General features: G+C 42.4%; 1 long non-coding RNA gene across 1 annotated transcript; it reads right to left on the bottom strand.

Annotated features, from left to right (window-relative positions):
- Positions 1 to 220: 220 nt before the first annotated feature.
- On the bottom strand, positions 221 to 14,143 carry LOC309855695. The gene is made up of 2 exons (XR_014306937.1): positions 13,882 to 14,143; positions 221 to 5,233 (listed from the first exon to the last, which is right to left on the bottom strand). It is a non-coding gene; the product is annotated as an uncharacterized lncRNA (long non-coding RNA).
- Between the last annotated feature and the right edge of the window lie 9,800 nt (positions 14,144 to 23,943).

The raw sequence follows: 23,943 nt of genomic DNA on the forward strand, positions 1-23,943 counted from the left end.
TATTGATTGATGGGCCAACAATTCACAAAAGAAGACAAATGTCTGAGAGATAGTAAATGTCACTAGGCAACCAGCAAAATTTGTATTTAAATGAGATATCGTTATTTGCCTATTACATTAACACAGTTACGGAAGGGTGGAGCCAAATGACCGGTGTGAGGCAACATCAGTGTGGGTGCAAATAGATACAACTGGTCTAGAAAAGCATTCAAATCAAGCCTTTAAAATGTTTCTGCCCTTTATTACACGGCTTGGAATTGACCTGGAGGAAATAATTTTGGACAGAGGCAAACACGGCAACATGATAAAGAACAAAAACAAGGAACACAGACTCCATTCCCACTATCAAGCAATGATTTGGGACTAGCTAACCAATATTTCACATTTGCTATCTACAGACTGTGTCGGGGCTTCACGGATATGACCCTATTTAATCGTTTCAGAAACCACATGGAGTAGCTACTATTACCCCCATTTTACAAATGGTGAAACTGAGGTCATTTGCCCATAGACAGAACTGGATGCTGAAGGAATCAGGGCAAGAACTGGGATCTCTTTGACTCCATAGCACTTAAACAGTGTCTCTGTACCAGAGAACATTATGCATGCAAATTAAATTTTAATGAGAGGTTAAAAATTTAATGTTGAGTGAAGATGGGATAGAAAATTGTATGTATTTAATCTTTTTTTTTTTTTTAAACTAGGCTCCGTGCCCAACGTGGGGCTTGAACTCACGACCCTGAGATTGAGAATCGCATGCTCTACCAACTGAACCAGCCAGGCACCCCTATACATATTTAATCTTAATTTTGCAATACACACATACGTGCGTGTGTGCACGCACATTGGGAAAAAAATTTGTGAAATGCAGCAAATATTAACAGAGGTTATTTCTGAGGGGATGTTCTCTGAGGAACTATTGTTTTCTACTTTATAACTTAGCTATATCTCCTATTTTTCTACTATGATTAAGAAGTTATTTTTAAGAGAGAAAAACTGAAATGTTAAGGGAAAAAAAGCCACGGTTATAAGGGGCACGTATGTCCCACAGATAAACAGAAGTTCACAGAACAGTAAAGATTTTTTGCTTGCTCTGGAGTCTGGCCATAGGGACATCCCCCATACTCGCTTTGCTGGGGTCTCAGAGTAATACAGCTTTCTTTGTTTTCATTTCTCTACTTCCATGAGCTCGGCATCGGATGGCTGGATTAAGATGGAATTGCTATATAACTCTGCCTTGCTGCACAGATTGCAAGAGGTGACCAGATCTCTCCTCTCCTTTTCTTCAAACTGGCAGGTGTTCACACACCTGCAGGTGCTTCTGAAGATGTTCACCTTCTGCGCTCATCACGTGTCAGAGATCCACATGATGACCCGACCCACGGGAACAAATCAAGCAGACCATGATCCTCAGTCTGAATCACTGCAGACACACCACACAGGAGCCTCCTGGAAACACAGGGCCTTTGCACCTGCGCACTGTATACGGCCCGAGCCAGAGAAATGTCGACACAAGGCAGAATCCAAGTTGGCACATATGCATACATATCATTTTTATGGTGGTTGTTTCTTTGCTCTCTTGAGAGACCTGACCAGAACATGCCCACAAAGGATAATTGTTAGGTAAATGTTCGTGGTCCTGTTGCTATTGTGTTGTTGTAGAAGCTTCTCCAGTGGAATCATAAAAATGAGGTATTCATTAAGCCATGGTTGAGAAAACATTCCCAACCAGTAGACTGAACAACATAAACTATGAGAATTAAATTGATCTTTTTTTGGCCATTGGTTTTTCTGAAACTCGATCACAGAGTCACATTGAGCTCTCTGCCCAAACTATGTGTTCTTAGTTACACATGGTTTCTGCATAGATGATAGAGCCATCAGTTAAAGGTCTGGGTCTGTGGCCCTACCAATTCACTGTGGCCCTATCAATTCACTATCTTTCCAACTGCCGGTTGGCTATAAATGATCTCCCTTCTCATCCTATTCCTAGTCCATGAATTGGAGTAACTTTTAACCTCTACTGCTGTTCCCACTCAGCTTTATTGAACTTACTTCCACGCAAACATAATTCACTACGTTCCCCCTATATGTTCATGAGATATTCAAATTGGGGATAAACCCGCTTTGTGAAACTGTATGAAAAGAAAGCTGTGGAACAACAGACTCTACTGTGTGACCATGACTACATTGGCACAAGACAAAAATAAAAATAAAGATGGCAGCTAGTAAGGCTCCTGGATTCTCATACAAATGAAAAACCAGTATGTTCTCTGGAGAACAAACCACACCACGTAGACTCTTCATGGAGTCTTAGAGTTGGACCAAACGATTTTGAGGTCATATGATCCAGTGCCCTACTTATAGGGCAAGAAAATATAAAATATTCAGGTGAGACCATCATTGATTCTCCTCTTAAAATTCTCCTGCAGAGATAAAAACATACTCCTAGCTCAGAAATCCATTCTTGGGTTCTTTGGTCCCCGTTGACAAAAGGTCTTGAGTCTCAGTGAAATTATTCTCAGCCTTGGGGCGCCTGGGTGGCTCAGTGGGTTAAAGCCTCTGCCGTTGGCTCAGGTCATGATTCCGGGGTCCTGGGATCGAGCCCTGTATCAGGCTCTCTGCTCGGGAGAGCGCCTGTTTCCTCCTCTCTCTGCCTTCCTCTCTGCCTACTTGTGATCTCTGTCTGTCAAATAAATAAATAAAATCTTTTTTTAAAAAAAAGAAATTATTCTCAGCCTTATCAAAGCCTATTCTTTCTTGTCTCCCCCTGCTAAAATGGGGGGCATAACTTTTCAGGGGTCCTCTTCACCACTCCCTAATCATTTCAAACCAAGGTGATTGTCAGCTTCTGAAAGCACAACCAGACCCACAGGTGGAGAGTAAGGAAGACCACGTGAAAAGTCTCCTCCTACAGTGTAGACAACTACCCCCTGCTCTGATTAATTAATTCCAAACCTTTGGAGAAGCACTCATCTAGAAAAGTCACTTCGAAGAAAGCCTAGGTGAGAAGTTCCTAGTGTAACTACCAACACGCTGTTTGGGAAGAAGGCAGAAAAGCAGGGTCCAAGTCACAATATTGAGAGTTTCTCCTGCTAGCCACTAAAGATAAGAGCCTCAAATTTGCTCGTGCCACCATCATCCCTTTTCTTTGTAGGTCTGCACCTGTGCCAGCATGGGTGACCCATGTCCTGATGATGTAGCCTATTTGGGCCTCCACATGGATTTCCCCATCCAAATCATGTTTGGGTTTGTTTTTTAAATAAGAGTCACCTAAGGCTTAGATAGGAATATTAGTCATAATGGTTCTGAACACATGGGTCCATTAGACAACTTTGTAAGTGTCACCACCTCAAAGTCTGGCTTTTTGGGCTCATAACAAAGTAGATCTACTTACCATTAAAGGAAGTAAAGAAAAGCAATATTGCAGGATCTAGTTTCCTGAGACACCACAGAGCTAGAAAATAATGTTGTTAAAGCTTTGAGTTCCAAGTAGAAGTTATATCTACATGAACAGAGCAACCGACTAGCAAAGAAAAATATAAGTGCAGTATGGATGGGGATAGTGGCTACCTTATCTATTGATGTCTATCACATCACCCCCAAACTTTAAATTAGCATTTATTATCTAACAGTTTCTGTGGGTTAGAAATCTGGAAGCAGCTTGGCTCTAAATTCTTCTGGGTCATGCGTGGTCTCAGGAAGTTGCGTTGAGAAGTCAGTAACCAGGCTAGATTCATCTGAAGGCTTGAATAAGGATGGAGGATCGATCCACTGCCAATATGGCTCACTTCCACAGCTCACTTCCACAGTGGCCTCTGGTCGGTGGTAGGAAACCTCCACTCCTCACCACATGGACGTCTCAATAGGACTGCTTGAGTGTCCTCACAACATGGCAGCTCCCTTCTCCCAAAGCAAGCAGTCCAAGAGCATCGACATGGAAACTGCAACATCATTTAGGACCTAGCCTCAGAAACCATACTCCGTCGCTCCCATACTATCTTACTAGTTACTTGGGTCACCCTCTTCATTGGGTAAAGACTACACAAGGATGTGAATACCAGGAGATGAAAATCATTGGGGGAAATCTTGGTGGCTGCCTACCACATTGGCCATTAAAGGTATTAAGAGAAGCTTGTGGCCCACCTTTATCATAATGTCACCCCAAAGAAGGATTATGGGGTTCAGTGATGTGGCAAATTGCCTCTTTGTCTTCTCTGCTCAAAGTGGGCAGATCATCGTTTTGTTTCAGGACACAGAGGGGAGGGGAAGAGGAAAACCGGTAAGTAGCTCCTCTGATTCCAGGTTTCATGGTCCCTGCACACTTTAGAGTCTCTTTCTCCACAGCTGGAAACTTTTTCCATGGCTGGTATCCAGTTATCTATTATCTCCACATGGTATATCATTTATATTGTCCTTCAAGTCCTTTCCATGTAGATTTAGCTTCTCACAGCATGGTGGTCTCAGGGTGATCCCACTTCTCACATGGTGGTTAGCTTCCAAGAGATGCAAAATGGAGGCTACTTCTTTTCTTCATGTAGGATAGGCCTGAAAACTGGCACAACCTCATTTCTGTTATATTCTACTGGTCAAAGCAGTCACAGAGCCTGCCTAGATTCATGGGGAGGGGATTCTCTATATGGGAGGAGTGTCCAAACCTTGTGACCATCTTCAGCCCACCACAGCAGGGGAACGTGAACAGATCATCTGTGTCTGAGGCAATGGGACTATTGGGATATTAAAAAATTACACAACTATTCCTTGGACCCACAGTTTTCTGTCCCTTCCAGAGTATCTTCCATAGTGTGGGTGGCAGACAGGGCCTGAAGTAAAGTCCACAGTTTCATTCATTCATTCAGTCAACAACTACTCTATAAGCACCATCCCCCACATATGCTAGCCACCTGTTCCAGGTGCTTGGGACACATCTGTGGATAAAATCAAAGTTCCTGCCTTCACAGAGCTTACAGTCCAGTGGAAAGTAGATGAGGAAAAGGGGTCAAATGACAGTTTTCATCATCACGTGGGCTTGCTGCCCATCAGGCACTGTGCTTGGCACTTAACTGTACATTATTTCATTGACTCTTCATTGGAACCTGCAAAGGAAGAGCAGATTCTCTCCTTGAAGCTGGCAAACAACCAAGCTGGGATTTAAATCCAGGGTCTCTCTGACTCCAAAGCCTTATGCTCTTCATCACCATGCCATGCCATCTTCCTCATGCTAGGTAAGATTCTAAAACAGAAAGGAGCCCAGGATAAAAGTGTCCACGTTAGTTCCAAGTCAAGATAGAGATCTGGATGGTAAAACCCACAAACATCTGTGAGGTACCTAACCACTTATTTAAAAAATTTTTTTTTCCTTTACCCTACCCCAAGCACTCCATGAGGTGTGAGGTTTTCTTTTCTTTGCAGAGAAAGAAACAGAGATACAGGAAATCTCAGGGACTTAGCCCACATCTGGTCTGAACCTTCCACACATCCATCCAGCTGTGGAGACTTAGGTAGAAGCATTGCCATAGGAACACCTGCAGGTTGGCCCACCTGGCAGAATACAATTGTTCTTCTGCTATTAATACAAAAAGTGAGTATCATGGCTCACCAAACTCTCCCAGCTGGGCCCCCAGCCCAACACCACAAGCGTCATTAGGATGAGGACAGCATGTAGAAGACCTTCTCCTACCTCCCATTGACCTGTGTTGCTCTCTTCTTCAAACTAACCCTTGACCACCTTAATCCAGTCTTGGGCCCTTCCTAGGCCAGAATCACTACAATATGTTTTGTGGAAGAGGAATAGGCTCTCACATAAAATAATATTTTCCACCTTGGTGTTCCCATAATAAATAACTCCACCATTACACCAGATGGTACCCTCCTTCGAGACATCAAGCTCCTGAAGAACAGGGACCAGCTCTCATCCATCTTCATGTCTCCAGTAACCAGTTCGAAGTGTGGCATGTAGGAAGTGCTCAAAATATGTTTACTGAATTTAATTAAATTTAATTTAATTAAACCTTATTTAGCCCCAACATGTCCTGAGCAGACCTGAAGTCCATTTAGGAGATCAGAGGTCTCCAGGTAGCTGACAATGACAGTAAGATGTCTTTGGCAATGTACGAGAACAACAAAATGAACAGTTAAAGACATAAGCCAGATTTCCAAATGCCCTATAAATTCAGCATTGATTAAAAAAAAAGGGCTTATATTTTTAATAAATCTTTTATTTTAGAAAAGCATTCGGTTTTTAGAAAAAAACTACGGAAATGGTAAAGAGTTCCCATACACCTCACACTGAGATTCCCTAGATTGTTAGCAACTTATATTACTGTGGTACCCTTGTCACCGTTAGTGAATCAAAGTCAGTATGCTATCCTTATGTACTAAAGTCCCAACTTCATTCAGATTTCCTTTTCCCTGCTGTCCTTTGCCCATTGCAGGATTCCATCCAGTACCCCACACTATATTAGTTGTGCTGTCTCTCCTCGTGTTCCTTTGGGCTGTGATAATTTCTCAGACTGTTCTAGTTTTGGGTAGTGTTGAGGAGTACTGGTCAGGTATTTTAGAGATTGCCCCTCTACTGGAATTTATCTGATATTTTCCTCGTGATTAGACGAGGGTTATGTGTTTGTGGGAGGAAGAGCACAGAGGTGAAATACAATTCTCACCACATCCTATCCAGGGTACATACTCTCAGAATGACTTATTGTTGATGTTGACCTTGATCACCTGGCTGAAGTAGTGGCTTGTCGGGTTCTCCACTGTCAAGTTACCCCCCACCAACAGTGGGCTTATTTTTATTTACTTTATCGAGGTATAATTTACATACAATCAAATGAGTGTACCCATTTTGAGTGTATAGCTTGATGAACCACACCAGTGGTTCTCAAACAGGAGTGAATTTGTCACTCAGGAGACGTTTGACAATGTCCAGAGACGTTTTTGGTTATCATTTCTGAACTAAGGGGAGGTGTTACCGGCATGTAGTGGATGAAGGCCAGGGACACTGCTAAATATTTTATAATGCCTAACACAGCCTTCCCCAGGAGAGAATTATCTAGCCCAAACTGTCAGTAGCAACAAGGTTGAGAAACGCTGTTATACACTCTTATACCTACTACTCCCCATGAAGAGACGGCAACATCCCAAAAGTCTCTGGGCTCCTCTGCAGTCAATATGCCACTACCTGTCCCTAGAAACAATGATTCTGATGTTCTTTACATCAGTAGAGTAGTTTTGCTTCTTTTGTAACTTCATATAGATAGAATAAGACTTTGTTTCTCCTCTATCTCTGGCTTTTTTCATGCAGCAGAATGTTAACATTCATCCATGTAATTTTGTTTATCAGTAGTTTGTTCCTTTTCGTTGGCTGGTATCCCATTGTATGGTTATACTATACTTTATCAACGGGCATTTGGGTTGGTTCCAGTATGGAGTTTTCAGGACTAGAAAGAAAACTGTGTGGAAGTCTTTGTGTGAACACGTGTTTTAGGTTCTCTTGGATGAATACTGAAGAACAGAATTGCTAGGTCATATGGCAAGTATACATTTAACTCAAAGGGCTTATACTGTTAAAAAAGAAAGACAAAATAAATGGTTCATCATCTCCTTTTGGACTATATGGATTCTCTCAGTACTTCTGCATTCTCATCTCCGCTCAGAAATAAGTTTTGAATTAAAGTAAGTGATGTCAGAGACATCCTCTTCCATTTTTTCCATCCCCAGGCAGAATTCCTTGGAATAGGTGATCAGACTTCATCAATCCCCTTCTCACTTGCACTTGGCCAAGCAGAAGTTGTTGTCTCTTAAGATCAGAACCAGAAACAGCTGTGTCTCTGGTTCTTTGGGTAATGTGTGTTTGATTTTTTTTTTCTTTGAGAAGATGTTTATAGAAAATGGCCTGCGGTATTGGCAGTTGTGAGAATAGATCTAACTTCTGCTTGGAATTGCTATAAATTTTTAAAACAAACCAAACCCTAACATCGCAATATGGCTATGTAAGGTACCTCCAAGCCAAATCCATTAGATTGGGAATGAAATATTTATTATGATCTGAATGAGACAACAACAAAAAAAAAGGACTAGATTTTCCTTAAAGTTGTACAACCAAAACTTGGAACATTTGTTTTCCTACAGTGAGTCTGGGGATTTAATCTTTGATTTAAACAGGGACTCAATGTGACCATCATCGAAGAAAAAGTTTGCAGAATTCATTAACGAAAATGAAATCTTTTCAAGGTTCGAAGTAAAGACTTACTTTGCTTAAAAAAAAAAAAGACTTACTTTGCTAATAAACATCCTGAATTTGAGGAACCTAGAGCTATTTCTTAGACTTAAAAATGATTTATAATATGCATTATGAACTGATCTTTCCCAAACTCTCCCATCGGAGCTGGTAAGTGATATCTCCCAAATTTTAGGCATTCATATCCAAAGATAAAATTTTTAAAGAGCATTGGTAAAATTGTTAATTTTCTCAAAAATTAAATAATTTAAAGAAGGACAATAAAGAACTCCATAATGAATGAAACGACAATGGAGAAGTAGAGACTTAAATTCGAATCTTACCTATATCACAGACTAGTTAACGGGAAATATACTAGACAGATTTCAGCTCTAACCTTTCATGAATTCCACTGTCTGGTTTTCAATGCACACATAAATAACGGAGCACAGATATTTGTATAAGCAACTGCTTCATCAGAATGCTTTCACCCACTTCAAAGTAATCGAGGTAGGGGAGCATTAGACGAGAGAAGCATTTGTTAAAGTCATATGGATGTTCGCCTTACAGGAATTATAATACTAAAATGTCTTCATTAATTTTTTTTTAGTTACAATCTGATGGAAATTTAGCATTGCCTTTTACATCTTTATTTTTAGGTAGATTTATGTCCCCCTGTTGTAAGATTAAGCATTCATGCGACACTTTAATGTTTACTGAGTGGTTAAGGATCATATGTAAGTTAATTCTCATGCAAGACTTTTTAAAGGCAGCCTGGGTTATTTAAATGGAAAGAAATTGCTTTGGGAAAAACAGTATGTACAAATGGAGTTAACTTTGAAGGGAACAGACGCCACCTTAATCTGTATCAGAAGCATGAAGAACAACAGTGGTCAGAAAAGGCTCCTAGTAGGGCATTTCACTTCTGATCTAAATGGACAAATAAGGTCATCTCTTGGGTGCTTCCTTTTCATACACTCAGGATTAAAACATTTGACAACTTTTCCATGCAGCACACTATTCTTCTCACATCTGGGTTTTCAGTGTTTTATGTCTCTTCCCACTCTAACCCTCAGTGAGATACAACCCTTATTCAGTTTGAGTGTTTGAAGGTTATAAAATCATCTGCTTTTCAAGGGGGGAAAAACCATCAGGAGGGGACATTCCTGATGTCAGCCTGATAGTATGAACCCCAGTAGCTCTCTTGGTGTGAAGACTTTGTAAGACCCCTGATACACCCTAGGGACAAATGCAAAGAAAGAACAAGGTCTTCAAGCTGTATTTGCCATGAAAATGGAACCTTGACTTCTTTGAGGTAGGTGATTAATGGGTCAGATTCGAATATCATGGTGGCTATTTTTCGGCATTCAAATTTGCATGATTTTGAAAAAAAAGACATAGTCCTTTCAACGTTGAATAGAATTCAAATATAATAGCTGCAAACATTTGTGAATGAATTGTATTTTGAAAATCATAATGTTCAGAATGAGCACAGATAATTGTATTGCTAAAACGACCAAAATTAATAAATTGCCTTGCAACTGATATAAAGGTACCATTATCATCTGAGTCAAGAAGTAAAACTTATCCATAGGGCTTCTTTCTGATATAACAGTGATGCTCACATTGCTATGAAATGTCAAGCCATGGCGTCCGTGAATGCAGAGTCTTGGGCTCACCTCGAAAAGGGAAATTCCAACAAAAATAAGAAATTGCTTTTTTTAGCTAGGATTATTCTCTCCATGGAAAGAAGAAAGGGTTTCTTTTGGCAAAATGTTGAAATCAACACAGGTAGCCAATCCATTTTTCTTGGAATAGTCATCAGAGCTCTGTAACCCACTTCAGACAATAGTGTGTTTCCATGATGGAAGAATCATTAGGAAGGAATTGGCCTTTCTGGAGAAAAGGCTAGAATTCCTAGCAGGCATTATGTCAGAGAATTAAGCTTTTCAACAGATTTGCAAACACATCTTTGGAGGAGGACTTAGCTTCCTGAGGTGGGAATGCATTTGATCTTACAAAACACCCATATTGAGATGTTTATTTCTACCTTTCTGGGAGGTGATTTTCCTCTGGGAGGAAAAAGTGTTGAGATTAACTCCTTCTGACCTCTCTTCTTTCAGACCTTGGTTCTGACCTTGCAAGTGACTCCTACCCTCCTCCCAACAGCAGGCTTGTCTGTCCCTGCACCGCACCCCCCCACCAAGCTGTACCCTGCTCCTCATGGCTTCCTTGCCATCTCAGAGGTACCTTCCACACCCGTCACACTATTTCATCTTCTTTGGTCCCATTTCTTTACTGTGAAGTGTCCAAGCCCCCAGCCTGTACCTTCCTCTTTTGCTACGGATGCCTTTAAGGGTTTTGCCAAATGCCCCTATCACTGCCGGCTGAAAAGTTTGGAATAATCCCTATTTCCCAGTGTTCGGCACCTAGAAAATCCTGATCCTTTCCCCGTTGTCCCCCAAATAGGTTTTGGCATGGGAAGTCTTGATGTGAGCTGGAAATGATAGAACAAATCATTTGTGTTGGCTCTGGTTTGATTATTATGCCCTGGGTTTCAAAGCAATGCAAACCCAGAGTGGGGAGGAGGTGGAGTAGGAGGAGGGGTTCCTGTTGAGCCAAGACCCTTGCAGACAGAGAGGTAGCTTCTCACCCACACCACACCTCCCCCAAAGGAAATTTTGTTTGCAGGAAGTTAGAACAGGATTTCTTGGTAACTCAGGAGTTGGCAGAAGCAGGGGCTCCCCCCCACACCCCTGCAATGCCAAAGCCCGTGTCACTCAGGGCCCACGGGAGTCTTCCCACATTAGCCACCACCTCACTGAGACCTATGCATCACCCTTTGCCTGTTTGTTCTGCCTCGGGCTTGAAGGTGGGGTGTTATGTACACCAAAAAAAAAAAAGGAACAAGCCTATCATTTTCAAAAGAGATCATAAAAAATCCATTTCCTCTTGTCGCTCAAACAGGGACAAGCAGGAGTCAGAGAATATTGCATATCCCTAAAGGTCTTTCCTCTGTGGGAAGTATTATAATATGTATATTTTGTCTACCTTGACTTTTAAAAGGTATTTGTGAATATGTCAAATTCTGGGAAGTGCTCTCCTGGTGTTCGATTTTTTTTTTTTTTAAACTCTTGTAACCCCTTGATCCCGCTGGTTTGTTAAAACAGATAAATTTATACATGCATTCTTTTCACAAAGAAGTTTACACCTCAGAAAATATATTACTGCAATTTATTGTCATTTCGAGTCCTTTCTGTCTCTGTAGCAAAGCTTCACTCACACTTGGGGTTCTTTGTACAAGTCGCACTAGATAATAGCATGTGGCTAAAAAGCATTACTGGTGCCCTAAGCTGAAATAAAAATGAAAATGGGAAACATGAGCAACTCGAAACATACATTTCACACCCAGGCCCAGCAGCACACCTCCAATGGGGTCACAAGAGCACCTCATCTCCCTATTTTCTTTATGCAAGAGAGGGAAATGACTCCTTTCCATTTTGGACATTTCTCTTACATTGGTATCTGGGAAAAGAACATTCCAGAAGAGAGGACAGCAAGAGGGAGGGGCCCACGGCCAGGGCATGTCTTGCAAGTTGGAGGAGAAACGGAGTGGCTGGAGTGGCTGGCGTGTCTGGGACAGAGGGTAGGAAGGGAAGAGGGTGAGATAAGGTCAGAGCCCTAATAGGGGCCACTCTGCACAAAGTCGTGGAAGCCTTTGGAAAGATGGTGGTTTTTACACTGAGTTCTGTTTCAATTACATCCATCTGGTTACTGTGGAGAGGAAGGGTAGATGCAGAAAGACCTGACAAGAAGCTCCCAAATAGCACAGACGGGGTATCATGGCGGCTTGAACCCGTTCAGTGTCAGTAGAGGGGGCGAGAAGCAGTCAGGTAGTCGGTGTTTTACGAAGACAGAGCCAGCCAGGCTTCCTGACAAACTGCAATATGACATATGAGAGAAGGAGAAGAGTCTAAAGTACTTCCAAAGTTTTGACCAGAGCAACTGGGGGAATGGAATTCCCGTCCGCTGAACTGGGCAAGGCTGCATGTGGCTACAGCTGGCTTAGTAGTTGAGGTCGAAAACTAAAACCATTCTTTCCCCCCTAAAATTGACTTCTTTGCCTCTCATGCCTATCTGATATAGTCTATGCAGAGACACTTCATCCCAAAGGTCACCCAAGATCCTCCCCTCTCCAAAACCTCCAAGTCATGCCTACCACACCCTCTGCTTTCCACTTCCAAGATAATCTCCTTCATCCATCCACTTCTGTCCTCCATAGCCATTGTTTTATTGGAGGTAACAGTCATCAGTCATCTGAACTCCTTTTTTTTTTTATTTGGTTTATGTTTGAGAAAGAGAGAGAACATGAGCAGGGGGAGGGGCAGAGGGAGAAGCAGGCTCCCCGCTGGAAGCCTGCCTTGGGGCTTTATCCCAGGACCCAGGATCACCACCTGAGCCAAAGGCAGATGCTTAACCACTGAGCCACCCAGGCACCTTGGTCATCCAAACTTACAAGAGCCTCTGAAATGGCCATGGATCCACCCCAGATTGAACCATTCACTGGAGTGCACCCTGAGACTTCATCGGAAAGCACAAAACCCTCCCACCAATGGTTCACCATTTCGTATTGTCTTCAGATAAAGTCCAAATGCTAAAGGGTAGGGGTTCTTTTAACTCTTGGCTTTGAAATAATTTCTAACTTACAGAAAGGCTGCAAGACTAGTCTAAAAGCTTTCCACATACCCCTTACCCAGATACCCCATTTGACGTCTCTCTCTTTTCTGAATCATTTGAGAATAAACTGGAAACACAATGCCCCTCCCCCTAAATGCCTAGGAATGAGAATGACAACGTGTGACTGCAATACAATAATCAGAATCAGAAAATTAACAGGACTCCCATACGATGTATAGACCATATTTAAAGTTTCCCAATTGAACAAATGATGTCTGTTACAGCCAAAGAGATACAGTTGTAGATATAGATGTTGTCAACATTACTGGACTGAGAACTAGTCCCGGATTATATGTGGCATTCAGTTATCCTGGTCCTTTGATCTCTTTTATTGTGGAGCAGTTCCTCAGCATTTGCCTTTTATGACCTTGACACTTGGGTAGAGTGTAGACCTGCCATTTTGCAGAACGCCCCTCCATTTGGATTTGTCTGGGGTTTCCTCATGGTTGGATGTGACTCGAGTATGTTGGACCAGATGATCACAGAAGTGGTGTGTCCTTCTCTGGGCATCTTATCAGGAGACAGGTCTTTCGTTTGCTTTACAAACTTCTTCATAATACTGCTTCTATGCAGGTGCCACCCTCATCTCTCACCCTCCACCCACCTCTGCTCTGAGGCTCTCAGACATAGCCCTAGAGATTCCATCCCAACTGCATTTTTCCCTGGCAAGTCCATGCTGTCCATCAGGTCTCATTGTAGAGGTCACTCTGTCCAAGGGGCTGGTGCTCAACCCCAGGCCTGGGTTAAGAGCCTCTTTTCTGAGCTCGCATAGTGCCCTGCACCCACTTACCATTGCACTTATTAAGCTGCGTGGTAATTGCCTGTCTCCCTGTTTATTTGATGGCAGGGACTGTGTAATGTTCACTAACATCACTTAGCACATAACCCAACGTCTGGCACATAGTAGGTGCCCAATAAATACTTACTAAATGAAGCATCACTTCCATGTAAACTTCCTCCTGCATGCTCCCGGAGCTCTGCTTCACTCCATTATCTCTGTCTTGGTGTTGCTGGATTGTTTACTACCTTTGGTCTTTCCTGTTCAACTGGAAACTCCTGGAGCCACATCAGAGCTCTTGCCCTTGATTCCAGTGCACCTTAACCCAGAAGGAAGGGAAGAGAGAAGGAAGGGAGGGAGAAAGGGAGAGATTGGGTCTTTTGTTCTAGAACTTTTTTCCTTCTGAGTTTGTGTGGAGCAGGTGCAGGCTGTTTTGGAGTCCCTCTCCCAGCTACCCCTCCCCCCACACTCCACTTCCTGTTTATTCTGTCTGCCAACGCCACACTGGGGAGGGATGGGGGCTGGGAAACATTCCAGTTCCTTTATCCGCCTTCTCACTCCCTGTGGGCCCCAATTCAGGAATGATTGCTTGGAGGTTGAGTTTGTGCTCTTTCAAAATCTTTATGAGAGTTATTAACAAGACTCTAAAGCTTCTAGTGTGAATTCTCATCAGTGCATATACTAATAACCAATGAAGTCAATGAAGGAAGAAGAAAGGAAACAAAAGAAAAAGAGGTCTGGAAAATTCACATATTAAATAGTCAAAATAGTCTAGAATGTGGTTGCGTTGTTTTATAAAGCCTTAAAGAACAAATCAGGTAAAAGAAAAGCATCTCCTTCCTCTAAGGTTTCCTTTTTATCCTTTTCCTGGCCAACATATTAATTAACAACTAGCAAACACTTTAAGATCGTTACAAGTCATGGTTTAATCATTGACATATTTTGAAGACTTGGTTTCCCTTATAACAAATTCTTCGAACCCTGGTTTCAAAATTAGTTAGGGTTAGATTTGGCCATGAGCAACAGAAATGGCAGTGACTTGAACAAGATAGCACTTTATTTCTGGCTTTTGAGATCAGAGTTCAGAGGTAGGCCATCCATGATGAGCAGAAACCTGGGTCCCTTCCCCCTCCCTCTTCCTGCTGTTCTAAACACAGTGCTGCCACCTTATTATCCAACATGGCTGCTGGAGCTCTGGCCAGCCCGTGTTGCTCCATTTCACAACAGGAAGGAAGGAAGAAAGGTATTCTCCTGTCCTTTAATGATACCTCCTGTAAATAATATATGAAACTTAACACTTTCTGCTCATTGGTTCGAACTCTGTCACATGGCCACCTCTAGCTGCAAAGGAAGAGGAAAATTACAGCTTTATTTGGGGTGACCAAGTTCCCAGCTAAAGTTGGGGGAACAAGGAGAGAACAGATATTTGGAGACAACAGGCAGACTTTGAGACAAATCTACTCTTCTGTAAAATGAGAATAATATTAACACTTACTTCATAGGGCCCTTGTGAGGAAAAAAATGAGATCATGCATGAGATGGGCATCAGTCACATTAGTAACGACTTCCTTCTTCAGAGGAAGGAGGAATTGTGCACTGAGTGTGAGCCCAGTAGTAGTTCATTGCTATTACTTTTAATCCAATGAGGTAGTACCCCCCATTTTGCAAAAGAGAGAAGACTCCAAGAAGCCAATGAACTCCCCCAGGAAACAGAGAATGAGCCTGTAGAACTGGGGTGAAATCCATATTCTGGGACTCTGAATCCTGGTTTCCTTTCACTCCTGGGGGCCACCCCTCCTTCAGCCTCACCTGGCCACAACCACGTCTCTCACTATGATCCTCATGTTCTCTAAGACAGCATTTATTATGCTCCTCTCCCTGGAAAATCTCTTATGCTCTACCCCAGAACTACCTTGTCACCTTTCAATGGGAACTGGGAGAACCAGGTGCCAGTGGTGAAAGCATCACAAATCAAAAGGGGCTGCACGCTGGGCTCCGTCATTAATGGCTGGCTGGGGGAAAGCGGTATATCCACTGTGGAAAACTCCTTGGCAGTTCCCTGTGAAGTTAAGCATTTACCTCTATTATGAACTAGCAATGGATTCCTATGTATTTATTTTTTTAAAAAGGGCTCCAACTAGAATGCTCTTTATTAATAAAAGCTAAGAGAAATCAACAATGCAGACAACCTAAATGTCTATTATCAAGAAAAGAGGTAAATAAAACACGGACATTTATAAGATGGAACAGCATTTATAAGACGCTGAGCCATAAAAAGGAAGGATTCATGTACTAAGTCCTACAGGAGTGTGGATGGATCTCAGAAATACTACATTGAATGGAAGAAACCAGACCCCCAAAGAGCATGCAAAGATGATATTGCAGGATTCCATGAATACGAAGTTCAAGAACAGGTCAAATGGTAGATGAGGGCTAGAACTCAGGAGACTGGTTGTCTGGGTTGTGGGGGAGGGGAGGACCGGAAAGGAACATAAGGGAAAGTCATGGGTGATGGGAAGTCTGTGAACGTTTACTAAGGTATCAGTTACATGGGTGTGTGCGTTTGTCAAAACTCAAACTGGGTACTGTATGTTTTATTGCAAGTAATTGTATCTCAATTAAAAAACCAGAACTAATGATGAGCAGGGCTGCAGAAATGAATGCTACACCTCAATGTCACCAAACTGTTTTAGAAGGGAAAGAAGTGAGAATCGAACAAATAAAAATGAAGAAGGCAGGAGCGCAAGATCTTAGCCACAGAACAGGTAATAAAGAAGGCTGCTAGATTTGAAGTAAGCTTTTCAAGTTCCCAGTGGCAGAGCCACGACTCATGTCTGTTTATGTGGGGCTGCTGGCACCAAGATTAGAGCTGAAAAGAAAAATAAAGTCTTTCACAAAAGAAGGCAAAAAGAACCTTTAATGCTGTTCTCAACAAGTTGTTGTGCTCGAAATTCTATATCTCAGCCAGCCCAAGGCAGTGACTGAATTAAGTGTCAAGAGTCTTACCTTTTTGTTTTCCAGCCACATGCTAGAGGTCAGCTGTTTCCGTTTCCGATTGCTTCTGGAACAAATTTCCACAAACTTGGTGACGTAAAAACAATGCAAAATTATTATCGTCCATTTCTGGAAATCAGAAGTCTAAAACAGGTCTCGCTGGGCCAAAACCAAGGTGTTGGCAGGGTTGCGTGCTTTCTGGAGGCTCTAGGGACAGTCTGTTTCCTTGCCTTTTCCAGCTTCTAGAAGCTGCCTCTGCTTTTTGGCTCCTTTTTCCGTCTTCAAAGCCAGTGGGGTCAAATCGCGACTTCCTCATGCAGCATCACTCTGACCTTAACTCTGACTCGGACTCCTACTTCCATTTTTTTTTTTTTAAAGATTTTATTTACTTGAAAGACAGAGATCACAAGCCAGAGAGGCAGTCAGAGAGAGAGGAGGAAGCAGGCTCCCCGCTGAGCAGAGAGCCTGATTCGGGGCTCAATTCCAGGACCCTGGGATCATGATCTGAGCCGAAGGCAGAGGCTTTAACCCACTGAGGCACCCAGGTGCCCCTCCTACTTCCATTTTTAAAGACCCTTCTGATTACACTGGATGCACCTGGATAATCCAAGATAATTTCTCCATCTCAAACTCAGATGATTAGCAGCCTTCATTCCTACTGCAACCTTCATTACCCTTTGCCATTGAAGGAGATATAGCCACAGGTTTGGATGATTAGGAGACAACCACCTTTGAGGGACTACGATTCTGCCTACCAAGCTGAGCTTTAACTGTAAAATGATCCTTCTCTTCTGCATAGCAGCCGTCAGAGGAACGTTTCCAAAAGGCTCCAGATGTATTTGAAGCTGGAATAAAACAGACTCTGTCCTCTAGAATTGCGTTCTACTTTAAAAAAAAAAATTTTTTTTAAGATTTTATTTATTTATTCAACAGAGAGAGACAAAGTGAGAAAGGGAACACAAGCAGGGGGAAGTGGGAGAGGGAGAAGGAGAAGCAGGCCCCCTGCGGCAGGGAGCCCGATGTGGGGCTTGGTCCCAGGACCCTGGGATCATGACCCGAGCTGAAGGCAGATGCTTAATAACTGAGCCACCCAGGTGCCCCTACATTCTACTTTTTTTCGAAAATTTCATATATTTGAGAGGGAGAAAGAGAGAGAGAGAATGGGCAAGGGTGAGGGGTAGAGGGAGAGGGAGCAGCAGGCTCCCTGTTGAGCAAGGGGCCTGATGTGGGATTTGATCCCAGGACCCTGGGATCATGACCTGAGCTGAAGGCAGACATCTAACCATCTGAGCCACCCAGGCGCCCTACACTCTACTTGCAATTGCTTTCACTTTGTTCTACAGTCTCCTGAAATTTGGATAAAGGTCTCCACTCCGATTGCTGGGTAACACACCACTTAGTGGTTTCAAAGAATGAAAATAATTTGCATGCAGGTCTGATATTTGGACAGGACTCAATGGGGACAGCTTGCCTCTGCTCCTCTCGGCATCGGCCAGAGCAACTCAGAGGCTAGGGGCTAGGCTCAGTTGAAGGCTGGCTCCTAGGGTTGGCAGAGAGATGCTGGCTGTGGGTGATGACCTCACTGCGGCCATCAGCCGCGACAGCTACATGGGACCTCTTCGCGTGGCCTGGGCTTCCTTGTGGTACTTTCAGCCCTGTTCCAGGGTGAGCATCTCCAGAGACAGCCATGTACGTCACACAAGAGGATGTCCCGCTCTCTGTGGTCTGGCCTTGGAAGTGGCGGCCACGTATATTTTATCAGGCAGCCACAAAGCCCCACCTAAATTCACGGTCAGGAGAGGTAGAGTCTACCAGTTGATGGAAGGTGGCAAAGTGGCGGAAGAAAATTTAAGGCCAAAAAGAACTTGGCACCCTTTGTTAGAAAACGCAGTTTGCTGCAGCTTCTTTACCACGTTTCCATTTCTTCTCTTCATTTAAAGTCTCCTCTTCCTTTTGTTTGATTTGTTCCCCCTTACATAATGTCCCTCTTGAGGACGGCTGGGTGGCTCAGTCGGTTCAGCGTCTGCCTTCACCCCAGGGTCGTGGGATCAAGCCCCTCTGTGGGGCTCCCTGCTCCGCGGAGAGTCTGCTTCTCCCTCTCCCTCTGCCCTTCCCCTCGCTCGTATTCTCTCTCTTTTAGTAAAGAAATAAAATCTTTAAAAACCCATAATGTCCCCCCCCGCTGGCCTCTTTTTTGGTCCCCCACTCCTTCTGGATTGAAATCAGGCCAACCCTGAGTTGGCAAACAATAGTTTCATGAGGTGCTAGCGAGGGACCGTGGCCCATGCTCAGAGGACGGGCAGCTCGTGGCTGGAATCAGAGTCCACTCAACCATTCTGCACGGACAAAAATGACAATTTCATATGCTTCAACCTAGCATCTGCTGCCTCTCTAGTCAGTGAAAATGTACCAACCCACTATCGAAAGAGAAGGATTATTTCGGCACTCCTCGGATATCCATTGGGTGGGAGTGTCCCGAAACACACTTCGCCTTTCTCCATCACCGCCCTTATCACGCCGACCCAGGGGTGACATCTGGTCAATTCAGAAACATGAAATTCAGCAGCAGCTCATCTTGGCACCTCCCTTTTTCTCCTTGAGGCTAAACTAGCCCCAACTCTCAAAAACCACTGGTAGGAAGGGGCTGCTGTTGTGAAGATTCCGCCCAGCCCCCAACACTTGGGTAAAACATCTAAATTTCTGGCACTTTCCCTCCAAACATTCAAACTATGGAGGAACTGTCGGCAGTACTTATCACAACAGAAGCTAAATTATACCCTCCAAGCACCGATGAGTTACAATGTCAATTAGATGTCACAGAATACTACACCTTGTTTTGAATGACCGAAACACAGCAACTACACTCCTTGCATTCTGCACATAGCTCGGCTGCTACCCTACGCACCCGTGCTCTTTCACAACGCACGTGTCCCATTAACAACAGAGCAGGGCTTAAAATTAACATCACATTGTGAAAAACCGGAAAATTTAAAATATCTTGGTCGGTCCCAACAATGCGGTACTTTCGTTTTCATCTTTGTTTGACCACCAAACAGGAAATCTCCTCAATTAGATGTCTGCTCAGAAGAAGAAGGGGAAAAAAAAAAAAAGCCATTATCCAAGGACACAGCAAGTTCTGTCAGGTATTTCAACATGGTGGAAGAGTAGTCGGGTTTTAATTGGCCCTATTGAGCTCACCCACAAGCTACAAGATTCTTTACCTCAGCAGTGTGGTATTCAAAAGTTAAAAAAAAAAAAAAACTACAAAGGTAGTTCCTACCTTTGAAAACATCAAACGAAACATGTTCGGTTTCATCCTGTTAACTGAATGCTCGTTGATAAAAGTGCACATATCAACACTAGTAAGACTGGTATTCAAAAGTAAAAGAAGAGTCTTGAAAATGCCCCACCCCCAGCATTGTTTATTTAGCTAAAATAAAGAACTGGGCTCTGTGTTTTGCTAGTATTTTCTCAGTCTCATCTACTGTGTTGGAAAGCACTTTCTCTAGACAGCTCAAGGTCAGAAAGTTACCTTCAATAACCCCGGTCTCAACTAAATGATAAAAAGTTTCTACAATCAAAATTCTTCCCAGTTCGGGGTTATTGAAGTGGGCCACACTGGCAGATAGATTTTACCACTGCTAGGCAAAGCATTCTGAAACAATAGACAAAGAAGTAATAAAATAGAAGAAAAATCATGGGAAGTTACCAAAAAAAGAAAAAAAAAAAGCAAAAACAAAAACATTCCTCTTAATATAGAGAATGCCAAAACAGGAAGGACTGATGAGACAGTTGTGGTTTTAGCTGGCCTTGTTTAGACAGATGCACACAACTATTAGTTTTGTGCTTTAACTTGACCAAGACTTTTGACACTAACAAGAAAACAACAAACTCAGTAATTAACAATAACAACAACAAATAGATGAGAGAAGATTCGAGATGGCAAATGCTGCACGGTTTTACGGAAGGCATATCTGTTTGGGTATTTGCTATAATGACCTCCATTCAGGCTCTGAATGGCAAGCAGCTGGAAAAACTCTGTGTACAGATGTGGTTTTCCTTCTCCTTAACCAATATTTCATTAATTAAATAACATTCTTTCTGTAGAGCAGGGAGGATCCTGAGGAATGTGGGAAACACAAAGGAAAATGCTAGAATCCTCATTTGCCAATGCTGGAAGAGATCTTAAGGCTTGAGCTGTTTTTACCTCTTATTTCCTTTCTGCAGGCTTTCAAACCCTTTGTCCATCCTGAAAGCCAGAGGGGACCTCCCGTCTCTACTCCATTCCCTCATCTTCCTCCCCAAGCTTCATTCTCTGGACAAGACAGTTTGCTTCCAAGCCCTGCCCACCATCCAAGCATGTCCACCACCGGGAGAATAAACTCAGGGTCAATATCTGTGAAGTCCCCGGAAGGGGGTCAGCGTCATTTGGACAAGGAACTCTGGTGATTCATGTACCCAAGTGTGGTCTAGAAGTAGGGGCACAAACTCTGGGCATTCCCTTGGCTCTGAGACCTCCTTGCCCCAGGGGAGTCACAAGGCCTTACAAGAATCATGGGGGCCATGGAAAGTTGGGGACCCGGGAAAGGAACCCTTATTGCATGAGGCAAAGAATGGTATTGACTTCCAGAAAAAGAAACGGTTATTGGTAATAGACTATCATTATGTCCACCACTTACCAGAAAGTTCTACACAGTTCCAAATGAGCTGGAGATGTGATAAAGTGTTTAGAGGAACTCAAGAACACCCTTCAAATTTCCCTGAGTTACCAAAAAATAAAAAAATAAAAAAAGGATCTGACTTTAAAAAAAGAATAACTTTACATTTAAATTATCTTTCTAATTAGAGCAATTTATCCTTGATCAGAAGCTACATAAAGCTTGAAATTTTATTTTGTTTTATTTTATTTTTAAGTTTGAGATTTTATCAAGACTAATAATTAATTTTAAGAGATCAATCCAATAGTCCACATGTTTAAAGTTTTTATGAGCTTCTGGTCCAGATTTTTTTTATCTGTTGGGGGCAAAAATCCCTTCTAAAATTTTAGAGAAAACATCCCTTCTGTCATTATTTCATTCAACTCTTCCAAATAAATCAAACAAGGATACAGTGATTGGTATCAATGTACTAGACGTCCCATAAAAAGATAATTTCCTTTAAAAAAAAAAGGTATACTCTGCAAGATTTGAGGCCTCAGTCCACCAGAACTGTGTCCAATTTGCAATGAGAACCAGAGACTAAGGGGAGAAGGCAGGGGAAGGCAAACGGGAGACACGATTTCCCCAGTGAGTTTTGTTCATCAACTACAAATAAGGGGAATCTATGGGGCATATGCAAACGACAATAACTTTCATTAAAAAAAAATGTTAACTGTAGGCTAGTTTGCAAGTAGGTCCAAACGATAACAATCCCAGCTGCTTTCTAACAATTGAGTTCAGGTTCAGAGAAAGAGTAAATGAGGCCAGACCACTAAGGAACACTGTGTAAATGTACAACATGAAAAACCCCATGTGAGCAAAGCAGAAAGCTGTTTTTTAGAGGCAAAAGCAGGCCTTCTCAAAGGCTTCAGCGTGCAGTTTTGATGTAGGAAATCGCATCAGATGTAAATATCTGGAGGGTAATCAATTCCATTCTAAGCTGTTCCGTGTTGCCTGGTTCATCTAGCTGTGCCTTCCCTTTGGTCACAGGCCGCTATGGAGATGGGCACCATCAGGCAGCCGTGAGCTCTTTGAGGGACCTGCCGCTCAGTCTCTGCAACTTTTAAAATCTGTTGAGTACTTTGAGCTTCCTCAGGAGAGACCTTCTGAAAATAAAGTGGCTCATCCCTTTATCTACCGATTTTAAGCCAAATTTTAAATAGCATGGGAAGTTTGACTGGGTCAGTCTGAAAAGTCTACAGAGTTCCAAATGAACTGGAGATGTAATAAAGTGTTTAGAGGAACTCAAGAACAACCTTCAAATTTCCCTGAGTTACTAAAAAAAAAAAAAAAATTAAAAAAAAAATTGGACCTGACATTGAAAGAAAAACTAAATTACTTTAAGTTTAAATTATCTAATTAAAGCGAAGTAACCTCGATCAGAAACTACATAAAGCTTGAACATTTTATTTTATTTTTAAGCTTGAAAATTTTAAGACTAATAATTAATTTTAAGAGACCAATCCAAGAGTCCCCATGTTTAAAGTTTTCGTGATTTGACCTTGTTTTGTCTCATAAACTGATCTTGAATAAAACAGTAGTTACTATCTGTGGGCTAGTACTTTTGGGGGCTGGGAAACCCCATGGTTCATTAAAAAAAAAACCCAATCCTCTTTAACAGTGCATGTTATTACTCCTAGGTCAGAATCACTATTTGCGTAATAAAAATAACCCTATGTGAAGGAATGGTTTCCCATATGGGTAGCTATGTACAGTTTAAGTCTTGCTATCTGTATTCTATGTAACACCACACCCTGAAAACAACTTGCAGTTAGCATCTCCTAAAATTTCTGCAAATCTGCCCAAATTATGACTTTTTGCTTTAAGTTCAGGTTCTCCCTCTGGACTTTGAGAAGGGAAATAGGTGAGCTGCTGTTTCAAGGACGTTAACTGAAATTATGCATTCCGTGCCTCAAGTACATATTCCTGGAGAGAAGCAAGGGGGTCAACAGAGACATGAACCAACATTTAGAGCAAAGACAGAAATCTGTAAGGCCCCTTTCCGGTAATGCCTGAAGGAACTCAGAAGAGTCATTCTATGTTGTGTCAGCTCATGTAATCCTCACTGCAACTGCACGAAGAAAGCCCTGTAGTGATTATGCCTAATTTCAAGTGTGGCAGTGAACGTGGATGGTCAAATATTCTAGTAATAAGTTGTAACAAGAGGACTTGAACACACCACTTTCTGGCTCCAAAGTCTTGGTGTTTCTTTCCACTGTGTGGCTTCTGCAGTCTCCTTTCTTTGTTGTTTGCACTTTGGATATTTTAAAGGGAATACGCTACAAGAGGCTCTATACCTTACTTTCGATGCTGTTCCCTTATCTTTCTGTATTAATGATTAACTTTTTCTGGCAAAGGCAAGCACCCCAGTCTTGACACTTACCCATTTTTTTCACTGCTGCTAAAAGCTGATAATAGACTTGAGCTGTCCACACCAAAAAAGCGCTTGGTTTTTATTTATTTGTTTATTTTTCGGACTGCAAAATTCTATGTATTTTAAATTCAAGCTCTAGGAGCTT

The sequence above is a fragment of the Mustela nivalis genome (genome assembly GCF_964662115.1).
Source record: "Mustela nivalis genome assembly, chromosome: X".
NCBI classification, from domain to species: Eukaryota; Metazoa; Chordata; class Mammalia; order Carnivora; family Mustelidae; genus Mustela; species Mustela nivalis.